The sequence below is a fragment of the Hordeum vulgare genome, chromosome 7H (assembly GCF_904849725.1).
Source record: "Hordeum vulgare subsp. vulgare chromosome 7H, MorexV3_pseudomolecules_assembly, whole genome shotgun sequence".
In the NCBI taxonomy this organism is placed as follows: domain Eukaryota; kingdom Viridiplantae; phylum Streptophyta; class Magnoliopsida; order Poales; family Poaceae; genus Hordeum; species Hordeum vulgare.
The window spans coordinates 303,280,262-303,293,689 of record NC_058524.1 but is presented as its reverse complement, the minus strand read 5'-3'; positions in this window follow the sequence as shown (position 1 = coordinate 303,293,689).

The following is a 13,428-nucleotide window of genomic DNA, read 5'->3' as shown; positions in this document are numbered from 1 at the left end:
ACGCTGATTGTGAGGAAGCCTTCGAAATACTTAAGAAGGCCTTGATAACCGCGCCTATTGTTCAACCACCTGATTGGAACTTACCTTTTGAAATCATGTGTGATGCTAGCGAGTATGTTGTTGGTGCTGTCCTAGGGCAAAGGGTCGATAAGAAGTTGAATGTTATTCACTATGCTAGTAAAACTCTAGACAGTACCCAAAGAAACTATGCTACTACGAAAAAGGAATTTTTAGCAGTCGTGTTTGCATGTAAAAGTTTAGATCTTGCATAGTTGATTCCAAAGTCACTATTCACATTGATCACGCTGATATTAAGTACCTAATGGAGAAGAAAGACGCTAAACCTAGACTTATCAAATGTGTTCTCTTGCTACAAGAATATGATTTGCATGTTGTCGTTAGGAAGGGTGCTGATAACCCAGTAGCAGATAACTTTTCTAGGTTGGAGAATGTTCTTGATGACCCACAACCTATTGATGGTAGCTTTCCTGATGAGCAATTGAGTGTCATCAATACTTCATGTAGTGCACCGTGGTATGCTAATTATGCAAACTATATCGTTGCCAAATATATACCACCTAGTTTCACATACCAGCAAAAGAAGAAATTGTTCTTTGATTTAAGACATTACTTCTGGGATGATCCTCACCTTTATAAGGAAGGAGTAGATGGTGTTATTAGACGTTGTGTACCTGAACATGAACAGGGACAGATCCTACAGAAGTGTCACTCCGAGGCCTACGGAGGACACCATGCGGGAGATAGAACTGGACACAAGGTATTGCAATCAGGTTTCTATTGGCCCACTCTCTTCAAGGATGCCCGTAAGTTTGTCTTGTCTTGTGACGAATGTCAAAGAATAGGTAATATCGATAAACGTCAGGAGATGCCTATGAATTATTCACTTGTCATTGAACCATTTGATGTTTGGGGCTTTGATTATATGGGACCTTTTCAAAAATCCAACGGGTATACTCATATCCTAGTTGCTGTTGATTACATTACTAAGTGGGTAGAAGCTATCCCGACTAGTAGTGCTGATCACAAGAACTCTATCAGGATGCTTATAGAAGTTATTTTCCCTAGATTTGGAGTCCCTAGATATCTAATGACCGACGGTGGTTCACATTTCATTCATGGTGCTTTCCGTAAAACGCTTGCTAAGTACGATGTCAACCATAGAATTGCGTCTCCCTATCATCCTCAGTCCAGTGGTCAAGTAGAGCTAAGCAATAGAGAGATTAAACTAATTCTGCAAAAGACTGTCAATAGGTGTAGAAAGAATTGGTATAAAAAGCTCGATGATGCACTGTGGGCTTATAGAACTGCCTATAAGAATCCCATGGGCATGTCTCTGTACAAAATGGTGTACGGTAAAGCATGTCATTTACCTCTTCAGCTAGAGCATAAGGCTTATTGGGCACTCAAAGAGCTCAACTTTGATTTCAAACTTGCTGGTGAGAAGAGGTTATTTGATATTAGCTCACTTGATGAATGGAGAACTCAGGCATATGAAAATGCCAAGTTGTTCAAAGAAAAGGTTAAGAGGTGGCATGATAAAAGGATACAAAAGTGTGAGTTCAATGTAGGTGATTATGTCTTGCTATATAATTCTCGTTTAAGAATTTTTGCAGGCAAGCTTCTCTCCAAGTGGGAAGGTCCTTACATTGTTGAGGAAGTATATCGTTCCGGTGCCATCAAGATCAATAACACGGAAGGTAATTTTTCGAGAGTGGTAAATGGGCAGAGAATCAAGCATTATATCTCAGGTACTCCCATAAATGTTGAAAGCAATGTTATCAATACGAAAACTCTGGAGGAGTACATAAGGGATATTTATCAGCCTCTTTCAGACTCCGAAAACGAAGAGGTATGTGATTCGGTAAGTTAACAGACTCCAAAACTTTTCTAGTAGGAAATTTTCTCCGTTTTGGAATTTTTGAAAAAATAGAAAATTTTGAAGTAGTCCGGAAAGCGCACGAGGAGGCGACAAGCCTGCCAGGTGCGGGCCACCCCCCTGGCCGCACCTGGGGGGCTTGTGGCCACCTCGTGTGCCTCCCGGACTCTGTTTTCTTGCGGAGTACTCCTTCTGGTGTGGAAAAAATCATTATTTATTCTCCCGAAAGGTCAGACCCTCGTATCACGCAAATTTCCTCTGTTTTCATTTCGAGCCTGTTTTCTGCCGTAGATTTAGAGCAAGGATGTCGTCTCAAGAATCTGTCGGGGAGAACAATTTCCCTCAAGTCTATGAAGAAGTAGATGCTGATGTGAAAAGAGTGGAAGTCATGGAACCCAAGGCCAAAACTAAGGAGAAGAATCAGGCGTGGGACGAAGTACAATCTGTGTTCAACAAGGAAGAAGTTGAAGAAGTGGATTTCCTCCAACCCTACCTCCACCTACTATATCCATCCTTGATTGAACTCTTGAGGTTTTGTGAAACAACTCGTGCTCGCAATACTTATCTCACTCGTGAAGTTGTTTTGCTGGAGAAACATATCACAGATCTCCAAGATATAAATCAAAGATTGATGGCCCTCTTGGAATCAAAGGACAAAACGACTCCATCACTATCACCTCCAAAGGAAGACAACTAAGCATGGGTATGGGCAATCTCCTTGGCCTGTGCCAAGCTTGGGGGAGTTGTCCCGGTATCGTATCACCATCACATCTTTTGCCTTTACCTTTGTTTTAGTTTGTTCCTTTCTGGTTTTATCTTTCTCTAGTAGATTAAAGGTCTTAGTGTTTTGGGCTTGAGTTTTTCTTTGTGTCACCCCCAATGTATTCAAGCTCGTGAGCCATATAACAAACACTACTGGTATCAGAGATTTTGCCGTCTGCCTATTCTTTGTTGTCAGCTAGCTGACGGCAAAGACACTCTTTGCCATTAGCTTCAGCAAAACTGACGGCAAAGAACACGCTGATGGCAAAGAAGGTCTTTGCCAGCAGTCAGCTCTTTGCCGTCCGCGGCAGACGGCAAAGAAGGCGCCAGCAGACGGCAAAGAAGCTCATCTGGCCGGGGGAACCTTAGGTCAACCTACTCCCTTCTTTGCCGTCTGCTGGCGCCTTCTTTGCCGTCTGCCAGCAGACGGCAAAGAGTATAGACCCCTTTGCCGTGTGCCAGCAGACGGCAAAGATCTTGAATCTAGTAATGGCTGTCCCGCCCCCACCGCGGCCCTCTCTCTCTCTCAAACGGCCCCTCCCTCTCTCTCTCCTCCCCCAACGCCCAACGCCGCCAGCACTGTCGCCCGACCACCCCCGGCGCCGCCCCGAAGCCCCACAACCCCCCCGGCGCCCCTGGTGCCGCCCCTCAAGCCCCACCGCCGGCGCCCCGTGGTGCCCCTGGTGCGCCCCCGCTGCCCCACCCCCGGCGCCCCTGGTGTCGCCGCCGCAGCCCGACCACCGGCGCCGCCGGCCCAACCACTGCCCCGCAGGCCTCGGTGCCGCCCCCGCAGCCCCACTGCTGGTAAGCCCATCCACCCCCGCCCCCTTGATTTTTTATTTTTTGGTATTTAGTTCTTTGGAATTAGATTATAACTACCGGCATGATTTTTTATTGTTGTTGTAGTAGTTGTTCTTGTTCTTGTAGTTTTTGTTGTTATTGTAGTTGTTGTGGCATATATAGTTTAGTTGGTAGGTTAGTTAATTAGTAGTTTTAGTGGTAGTTTAGTTAGTTGGTAGATTTAGTTAGTTAATTAGTAGATTTAGTTGGTAGTTTAGTGGTAGATTTTGTTTTGTTATTTAGTGGTAGCTAGATTATTTTTTAGTTACTTAGTGGTAGATTCTGTTTTTATTATTTTTTTGCTGTTTAGTGCTATCTAGGTTTAGCGATAGGTTTAGTTAGCTTCGTTAGTTAGGTTAGTTAGTTAGTTAGCTTACTAGAAAGAATAGGAAGAAGAAGAAGAGGAGGAGGAGGAGAAGAGGAGAAGAGGAGGAGGAGGAGGAGAAGAAGAAGAAGAAGAAGAAGAATAGGAGGAGGAGAAGAAGAGGAGAAGGAGGAGGAGAAGAGGAGAAGAAGAATAGGAAGAAGAAGAAGAGGAGGAGGAGGAGAATAGGAGAAGAGGAGGAGGAGGAGGAGGAGAAGAAGAAGAAAAATAGGAAGAAGAAGAAGAAGAATAGGAGGAGGAGAAGACAAAAAGAAGATCACATGTTTGGTATTTAGTTTTTTGGAATTAATTAGTCCATTTAGCTCCAAAATACCATAATAAGCTCAAAATGGCATAAGAACCTTAGTTAGCTCATTAATATTATATACTTAGCTCATTAAGTGCCGCCACATGTCAGACCACCTCTCCCAAATGAACAGGATTATGAACCTCACATTAACCCAGACACATATGATGGAGAATTCTTCCAAGAAGCACATCTTTCCAAGAAACGTTTCAAGAACCGCCATGCTTCATCCAAGAACATGGAAGTAGACAGCGACAATGAATCCGACTCCAGCCCTGAGCCGGAACCAGAAGACCTAGAACTCGTAGAGGTTACTGATGCGGATGACCTGTCAATGCTTCAACGATTAAAGGAAGGCCTTTCACAACTTCACGCCGTTGAACCCGATGAGCACGTCATTCATGAAGACATGCGTGATAGTGATGATGATGATGCATTTATTGATGATGATTATTAGTTTGTAAGATTCACAACTTAAATTATATATATTTTAATCTTTATTATTCATGTACATATTATTATTCATCTCAGTCATTCAATTTTTTATGTTGTACTAATTTCTTTTAATATTTATCATGGCAGGTGTTGAAAGATGGTGGGCGCGGGTCGAGAGCGCTCGACGGGTTCTTCCCAGGCGCCCCGCACGAGGGGTGGTACTTCCCTTCCACCCCTATCTCTCCGTAGAGCCTTGACAGACAGTCTTTCGACACCAGCCGAGGGTTCTTCTTCGTCGGCGGCATTGCCCACTGGGAGAGGTGCTGGTCGGGTAGGGAGGAAGGGGAAGGGTACAGGGAGAGGTGGTGGCTGCGGAAGATCCAGGAGGACTGTTGAGCCATCCTCGCCACCACCACCAGCTCATTCACCCGAGCATAGGACTAGTATGGTCGACCCGTTTGCGGAGGAGGCTACGGGGACGCCGGTCCAGGAGCCTGGTGTTCACGGGCATTCGTCCCATGAGACTCCGGTCCAGGAGCAGCCTCGGGTCGAGGTGCATTCGGCCCAGGAGCAGCCAGAGGAGACTACGGTTTCGGAGGCTTCACCCGACGTGGAGAGGGCCGGATGAGAGCCTTGGCCGGATCGTACCGAGTTGCCAGATTGGACCGAGGGTCCGGGTGGCTCAGGGGGCGGGGATGGCGGGGATGAGCTTACGGATAGTGAGGGAGATGTGCAGGTCGACGGGGCCACCGTGTACAAGCGTGGTAGTACATGTCTCCCGGTCGCCCCGGCTACCCGCGAGCAGAGGCCGGTGATTAAACCTGAAGGAGATAGGTAAGTACATTTACCCTTTTTTAGCTTTTGCCTTCAAGTTTGTTCAAATATCTAATGCGCTGACCTTATCATACTGCAGGGAATGGGTACACCCTCTTGGAGTCCGCAGGCCGAACTCCGTCCTTGGTGTGCTTTGCCGGACAAATTTCCCGGGGTTTGTCACGTTGCCTGGTAAGGGTCAGGTTCCTACACTAGGATTTACCTGAGAGCACTACCAGGCTGCACAGGCCCCGCCGGAGGAGATTATAGATGGTGTCTTGTGCCACACGAGGGCCGAGATGGTGATCAGGAGCTTTTGGGTAAATTATCCTTTTACAGAATCTAAAATTAACAATATACCTAATTATTGTACTAACCGGTGTTTTCACGTTTGATTGCAGACCTTCTATAGGTGTGAGGATGGATATGAGGAGGAGGCGGCCAGGGTTCTCGAGGTCGAGTGTAGGCGGTTACTACAGAACTTGCGCCACGAGGCTCGGCCGCAGGCTATTCAAGATTACTACGCCACGTGTGGTATTAAGAAGGAGAAGAAGGATTGCCGCGGAAAGTTTCTGAAGAAGGAGCAATACATGAAGGTAATTACCTATTCTTAAGTCCTTCTACGTAGTTTTCTTGATTTCATTCATAGGCGTAGCGCTGAAAATTCTTTCTAATAACTTACAGGTGCCCCCGAGATGGTGTGCGGATAAGATGGATTGTTGGGAGGCGTTGGTTGATGAGTGGTGCACAGGCAGCTGTCGAGCCGTCCACGAGAATGCGAAGGATCGGCGTAGCCAAATGGTTGGTGTGCCACACCATCAAGGCAGCGCCAACTTACTTCAGTTTGGACGAAACTGGGTATGTGATCTGCTTCATGATTCATGCAATTCATTCTTGATGCTAATATTTTGTTCCTCTCTTTTAGGCGCATCACAATAAGACTGAGATGCCACACTTGTACGACCTTTATGGCATGACCCATACTGCCTCGTACAAGAAGGCGAAGGCATTCTCTGAGTCTGACCTGGATGATCCCAGTAACTTCACCAACATATCATCCACCAGAAGCTCGTGGCATACAGGGACGCGGGGAAGGCTACGAAAGGGGATGACTTTAACCCTAGCCAGGAACCTTTGGATCCAGAGCTGGTGATGATATCTGGTGGCGGGAGGCCCCATGGCTCGATAGCCATTGGAGATGGGATAATACGTTGTCCACTCACTCTTCCGGAGGTCAAGGCGCGCCAGTCGAGCAGATGTCGTGAGATAACGCCTCGTCCACGGCCAGTCGAACTTGCCTTCGAGGTTAGTTGTACGGACTAAGAACACTTTCATCCATTTCATTATGTGTGTCACCATAGATCATTACTGTGGTAACGAGGAATGGTTTTTCAGGCTGCTCTTCAGAAAGAGAGAGCGGCAAACCAGGCTGCTCTTGAGAAAGAGAGATTGGCAAGCCAGGCTGCTCTTCAGGCTGCTCTTGATGAGAGGGACCAGACCACGACACGATTGCTTGAGGAGGAGAGGGCCCGGAATGAGGCGGGTCAACGGGCCCTGTACGAGCTTTTTGTGGTATGTTTTTTTTTCACATTAGCCAAATCATGTGTGTAATGTCTGTTTCAATACTAACTAATACGACCCACTCTTCAGGGTCTGTGCGAGAAGAGCGGTCAAGTCCCTCCGCCGATGCCCATCTTCTCTTCGATTGGCACGGTGAGAATTATTATAAACTAGTATTAATAATTGAGTGTCATCATGCTAACTGAGACATTGCAAAATATCTTTTCTGCAGAATAACTCCCGAGCGGCATCACACGACCCTTCTCCAGGGCAACCGTCTCCAAACGAAGCCGGCGCGAGCAACCGTGGTGTTTCTCCTCCTTGATGACCACTACAGTAAGTTTTTCCTCCAAACTTAGCTTGTTTTCCTCTAAAATGAGATAATTAGCCCATTTAGCTCGAAGAAGACATAATTAGGTAATTTAGCTCCAACAAGAGAAGAAGAAATAGGAAAAATGAAAAGAAAGAAGAAGAAGAAGAAGGAGGAGGAGGAGGAGGAGGAGGAGGAGAAGGCCAGAAGGTCCTTGGCCTTCTCCTCCTCCTCCTCCTCCTTCTTCTTGATTTCTTCTTCTTCTCCTCCTCCTCCTCCTCTTTCTTCTCCTCTTTCATATTATCCTTGCTTTAATGAACCCAACAATGACATAATTAGCCCATTTAGCTCCAAAATACCATAATAAGCTCAAAATGGCACAAGAACCTTGGTTAGCTCATGAATATTATATACTTAGCTTGTTTTCCTCTAAAATGACATAATTGGAACATTTAGCTCAAAAAGACATAATTAGGTAATTTAGCTCCAACAAGAGGAGAAGAGGAGAAGAAATAGGCAAAATGAAAAGATAGAAGAAGAAGAAGAAGAGAAGAAGAAGAAGAGAAGAAGGAGAAGGAGAAGGAGGAGGAGGAGGAGGAGGAGGATGAGAAGGCCAAGGACCTTCTAGTCCTTCTCCTCCCCCTCCTCCTTGATTTCTTCTTCTTCTCCTCCTCCTCCTCTTTCTTCTCCTCTTTCATATTATCCTTGCAATTCCTTTAATTTCCCCAACAATGACATAATTAGTCCATTTAGCTCCAAAATACCATAATAAGCTCAAAATGGCATAAGAACCTTGGTTAGCTCATTAATATTATATACTTAGCTTGTTTTCCTCTAAAATGGGATAATTAGCCCATTTAGCTCAAAAAAGACATAATTAGGTAATTTAGCTCCAACAAGAGGAGAAGAGGAGAAGAAATAGGCAAAATGAAAAGAAAGAAGAAGAAGAAGAAGAAGAAGAGAAGAAGGAGAAGGAGGAGGAGGAGGAGGAGGAGGAGGAGGAGGAGACGGCCAAGGACCTTATATCCTTCTCCTCCTCCTCCTCCTTCTTCTTGATTTCTTCTTCTTCTCCTCCTCCTCCTCCTCCTCTTTCTTCTCCTCTTTCATATTATCCTTGCTTTAATTAACCCAACAATGACATAATTAGCCCATTTAGCTCCAAAATACCATAATAAGCTCAAAATGGCACAAGAACCTTGGTTAGCTCATGAATATTATATACCTAGCTTGTTTTCCTCTAAAATGACATAATTGGAATATTTAGCTCAAAAAGAAGGAGAAGGAAGAAGAATAAGAAGAAGAAGAGAAGGAGACGGAGAAGAAGAAGAAGGAGGAGGAGAAGAAGAGAAGAAGAAGGAGAAGGAGGAGAAGAAGAAGGAGAAGGAGCCCTCCTTCTTCTCCTTCTTCTCCTCTCCTTCTTCTCCTCCTTCTTCTCCTTCTTCTTCTTTTCTTTTTTCTTCTTCTCCTCCTCCTTCTCCTTCTCCTTCCCCTTCCCCTCCTCCTCCTCCTCCTCCTTCTTGTTTTTCTTCTCCTTGTTCTCTTCTTGCTTCTTCTCTTTCTTCTTCAATTTAGCTTATTTGTCATATATATGTTGTTGTTCTTCTTCTTCTGACTTTCTTATTCCCATTTTGCAGATTGGATGTACTACATGCATGGAAGCTGGCGTTGGAGTGCTTTAGTTTCCATTTTTATTTGAGTTGATGAACAATGTGTTGGTTCTTTGTATGTGTTGATGAACAATATATGTGCAACTATATGTATGTATAGATGGATGAAACTTTGTATGTGTTGGTTCTTTTGACATATGGGATGTACGTTGATGAACAAATGGCATTGATGAGCTTTATATGTATATCATATATGTGTTGTGATCTATTTATGATATATGTGCTATGAATTATATGTATATGTGCTATGAAATAGAAAAAATAAATAAATATGTGACAACATAGGCTCTTTGCCGTCTGCCAGCTGATGGCAAAGGCCTTTGCCGTCAGCCAGCCGACGGCAAAGGCGCCACGTGGCGCCCAGCTGTGCAACCTAGGCAGTAGCAGCTGGCCATATAGTCTCTTTGCCGTCTTCTTCCTGGGGGGCAGACGACAAAGAAGAGGGCACAGAGGAGGAGGCCGACGACAAAGAGTGGAGAGAGGGGGGAGGGGAGGACCCAGCAGACGGCAAAGATTGTCCTGGAGGCAGACGGCAAAGATGGAGGGGAGGGGAGGGGAGGAGAAGGCAGACGGCAAAGATTCACGGGGAGGCACACGGCAAAGGCTCCGTTAACCCCTAACGGAGGCAACGCCTGTCGGCTGCCGTCTCGAAGGCTTTGCCGACTGCTCCTAAGGAAAGTTGACGGCAAAGCTCTTTTCCATCCGCTTTGGGGGGCAGACGGCAAAGAAGGTCCTATGTCGTCGTAGGCTGACGCAGAAATTTTGCCGGCCGTGACAATCTTTGCCGTCTGTGGTATTGTCTTTGCCGTCAGGGATGGCAGACGGCAAAGAAGGTGATTCCTGTAGTGAAAGAGAGTTTTAGTTAAGAGCATTGCCTCATGCCATGATCAAAAGAATGAGAAAAGAACAAAAGCATGAAAGATCATGTAATGATCTTATGGGAAGTGATGGCTTCACATATAAAAAGAATGTTGATTGAAACTTGTTGAGGGTAGACAAACGTAGACCTTGGTCATTGTTGCAATTAATAGGCAGTGATAAAGAAGGAGAGGTTCACATATAAATATATCATATTTGACACCATCTATGATTGTGAACACTCACTAAACTATTGCATGCTTAGAAGTAGACGTTGGGCAAGGAAGACAACATAATGAATTGTGTTTGCTTGGTTCCGAACAATGTTATATGACTAGAGATCCCTTAGCATGTGACGATTGCTTCCATCACATATTAGCCAAACCTCCCGCACCAAGTAGAGATACTACTTGTGCATCCATAAACCTTCAACCCAGTTTTGCCATGAGAGTCACCATACCTACTTATATATTGGATAAGATCCCTCAAGTAAGTTGTCATCGGTGCAAGCAATAAAAATTGCTTCCTAGTATGTATGATCTATTAGTGTGTGGAAAATAAGCTTTGTACGAACCTGTGATGAGGAAGACATAAAAGCGACAGACTGCATAATAAAGTTCTTTATCACAGGAGGCAATATAAAGTGATGTTCCCCCGCACTAAGAGGACACACATCCAAACCTCAAAAGCGCATGACAAGCTCTGCTTCCCTCTGCATAATAAAGTTCTTTATCACAGGAGGCTCTTGATCCATAATTTACTTTGTGAAGGAATTATCACTTTAGCATGAGAGATTATATGTTGGTATTGATGTTCTGAGTATGATCATGATGCCTGCATGTCCGTATCTTGTTTTGTCGACACCTCTCTCTCTAAACTTGTGGGCATATTTATTGATCTCGGCTTTCGCTTGAGGACAAGCGAGGTCTAAGCTTGGGGGAGTTGATACGCCCATTTTGCATCATGCTTTCATGTTGATATTTATCGCTTTTTGGGCTGTTATTACACTTCATGGTACAATACTTATGCCTTTTCTCTCTTATTTTGCAAGGTTTACATAAAGAGGGAGAGTGCCGACAGCTGGAATTCTGGCCTGAAAAAGGAGCAAGTTTGAGATACCTATTCTGCGAAACTCCAAATGCCGTGAAAATCAACGAGGATTTTTTTTGGGATTTATAAAAAATACTGGGCCGAAGAAGTACGAGAGGGGCGCCAGCAAGAGCCCACAAGCCTTATAGGCGCGGCCTCCCCCCTGGCCGCGCCTAGGGGGCTTGTGGGCTCCCAGCTGGCCCTCTGGCCCCCCTCTTTTTCTACAAGAAGGGTTTTGTTTCATAAAAAATCAAGAGGAGGCTTTTCGGAGGATTCGCCGCCTCCACGAGGTGGAACTTGAGCAGAACCAATCTAGAGCTCCGGCAGGACGATCCTGCCAGGGAAACTTCCCTCCCGGAGGGGGAAATCGTCGCCATCGTCATCACCAACAATCCTCTCATCGGAGGGGACAAATCACCATCAACATCTTCATCAGCACCATCTCATCTCCAAACCCTAGTTCATCTCTTGTAACCAATCTCCGTCTCGCGACTCCGATTGGTACTTGTAAGGTTGCTAGTAGTGTTAATTACTCTTTGTAGTTGATACTAGTTGGATTACTTGGTGGAAGATTATATGTTCAGATCTTTGATAGTACTCATTACCTCTCTGGTCATGAATATGATTATGCTTTGTGAGTAGTTACTTTTGTTCCTGAGGACATGGGATAAGTCATGCTATAAGTAGTCATGTGAATTTGGTATTCGTTCGATATTTTGATGTGTTGTATGTTGTTTTTCCTCTAGTGGTGTTATGTGAACGTCAACTACATAACACTTCACCATTATTTGGGCCTAGAGGAAGGCATTGGGAAGTAGTAAGTAGATGATGGGTTGCTAGAGTGACAGAAGCTTAAACCCTAGTTTATGCGTTGCTTCGTAAGGGGCTGATTTGGATCCACTAGTTCAATGCTATGGTTAGACTTTGTCTTAATTCTTCTTTCATAGTTGCGATGCTTGCGAGAGGGGTTAATCATAAGTGGGATGCTTGTCCAAGTAAGGGCAGTACCCAAGCGCCGGTCCACCCACATATCAAACTATCAAAGTAGCGAACACGAATCATATGAACATGATGAAAACTAGCTTGACAGAAATTCCCATGTGTCCTCGGGAGCGTTTTACCTCCTATAAGACTTTGTCCAGGCTTGTCCCTTTCTACAAAAGGGATTGGGCCCCTTGGCTTCACCATTGTTACTTTTGCTACTTGCTACTTGCTATGAATCATCTTGTCACACAACTACTTGTTACCGATAATTTCAGTGCTTGCACAGATTACCTTGCTGAAAACCACTTGTCAGATCCTTATGCTCCTCGTTGGGTTCGACACTCTTACTTATCGAAAGGACCATGATAGATCCCCTATACTTGTGGGTCATCAAGGTGGCGCACCCCCTGGTGGGCCTTAGGCCCACCAGCGCCTAGGGTTCCCCCCTTCCTCTCTGGTGCGCCATGGGCTGGGTGTGGGGGCGCACCAGCCCACCCAGGGGCTGGTTCCCTCCCACACTTGGCCCATGTAGCCTTCCGGGGCTTGTGGCCCCTCCCGGTGGTCCCGACACTTTCCTCACACGAATCATTTCAACAAACATTACATTATTTCGAGAATTGTTTATGATAGCTTGTGTTATATTACATACACAGGCTAGCTCGACGCCTGTGTGCGTCATTCTCAACGACATGCTAGACTCGATCGTTCCGCGCGCCGTCACTTGGTCGGGCGCCTCCACGACAACATTCTCGACTCGGCTGCCCCGCGCGCCGTAACTTGGCCTCTCCGCGCACCATCACTCGGGGAGACGCTCCTTCGCGCCATCACTCGGCAAGAGGCTCCTTCGCCACTCGGTCGCCCCGTGCTCCGTCACTCAATTGGACACCCCTTTGTCACTCGGCAGCTCTGCGCCATCGCTCAACTGGACACTCCTTCGTCACTTAGTCGCCCCGCGCGCCGTCACTCAACTAGACGCCCCTCCGTCACTCGGCAGCTCCGCGCCTTCGCTCAACCGGATGCTCCTTCGACACTCGTTTGCCCCGCACGCCGTCACTCGACCGGACGCTCCTTCGTCACTCGATCGCTCTGCGCCGTTACTCAACTGGACGCTCCTTCATCACTCGGCCGCTCCACGCACCGTTACTCAGTTGGACGCTCCTTCGTCACTTGGCCACTCGTGCGCCATCAGACAACTAAGTCATTTTTCATACGCTACATTCAATTAAATGGTTGTTTCCGCATCACCGAGTGTCGAGGAAGTCGTGGTAACGATTCCGACAATAGAAGGGGGGGGGGGTAGGATAACGGAGCATGATCTATCGAGATGCACCTGGGCTACACGGTGGTTTTAGCGAGTTCGGGCCTCTCACAGTGGAGATAACAACCCTACGTCTCGTGCTCCGGAGAGGCTTTGTTTTATCTATCATGGACATGAGTTAGATGGTATAGAGAGAGAGCCAGAGCTCTAGGGAAAGAATGAGCCTGCATGGGCAGAAGAAGTTGATCCCTAGCTATGTGGAGGGGGTGTCTTATATAGAGTGT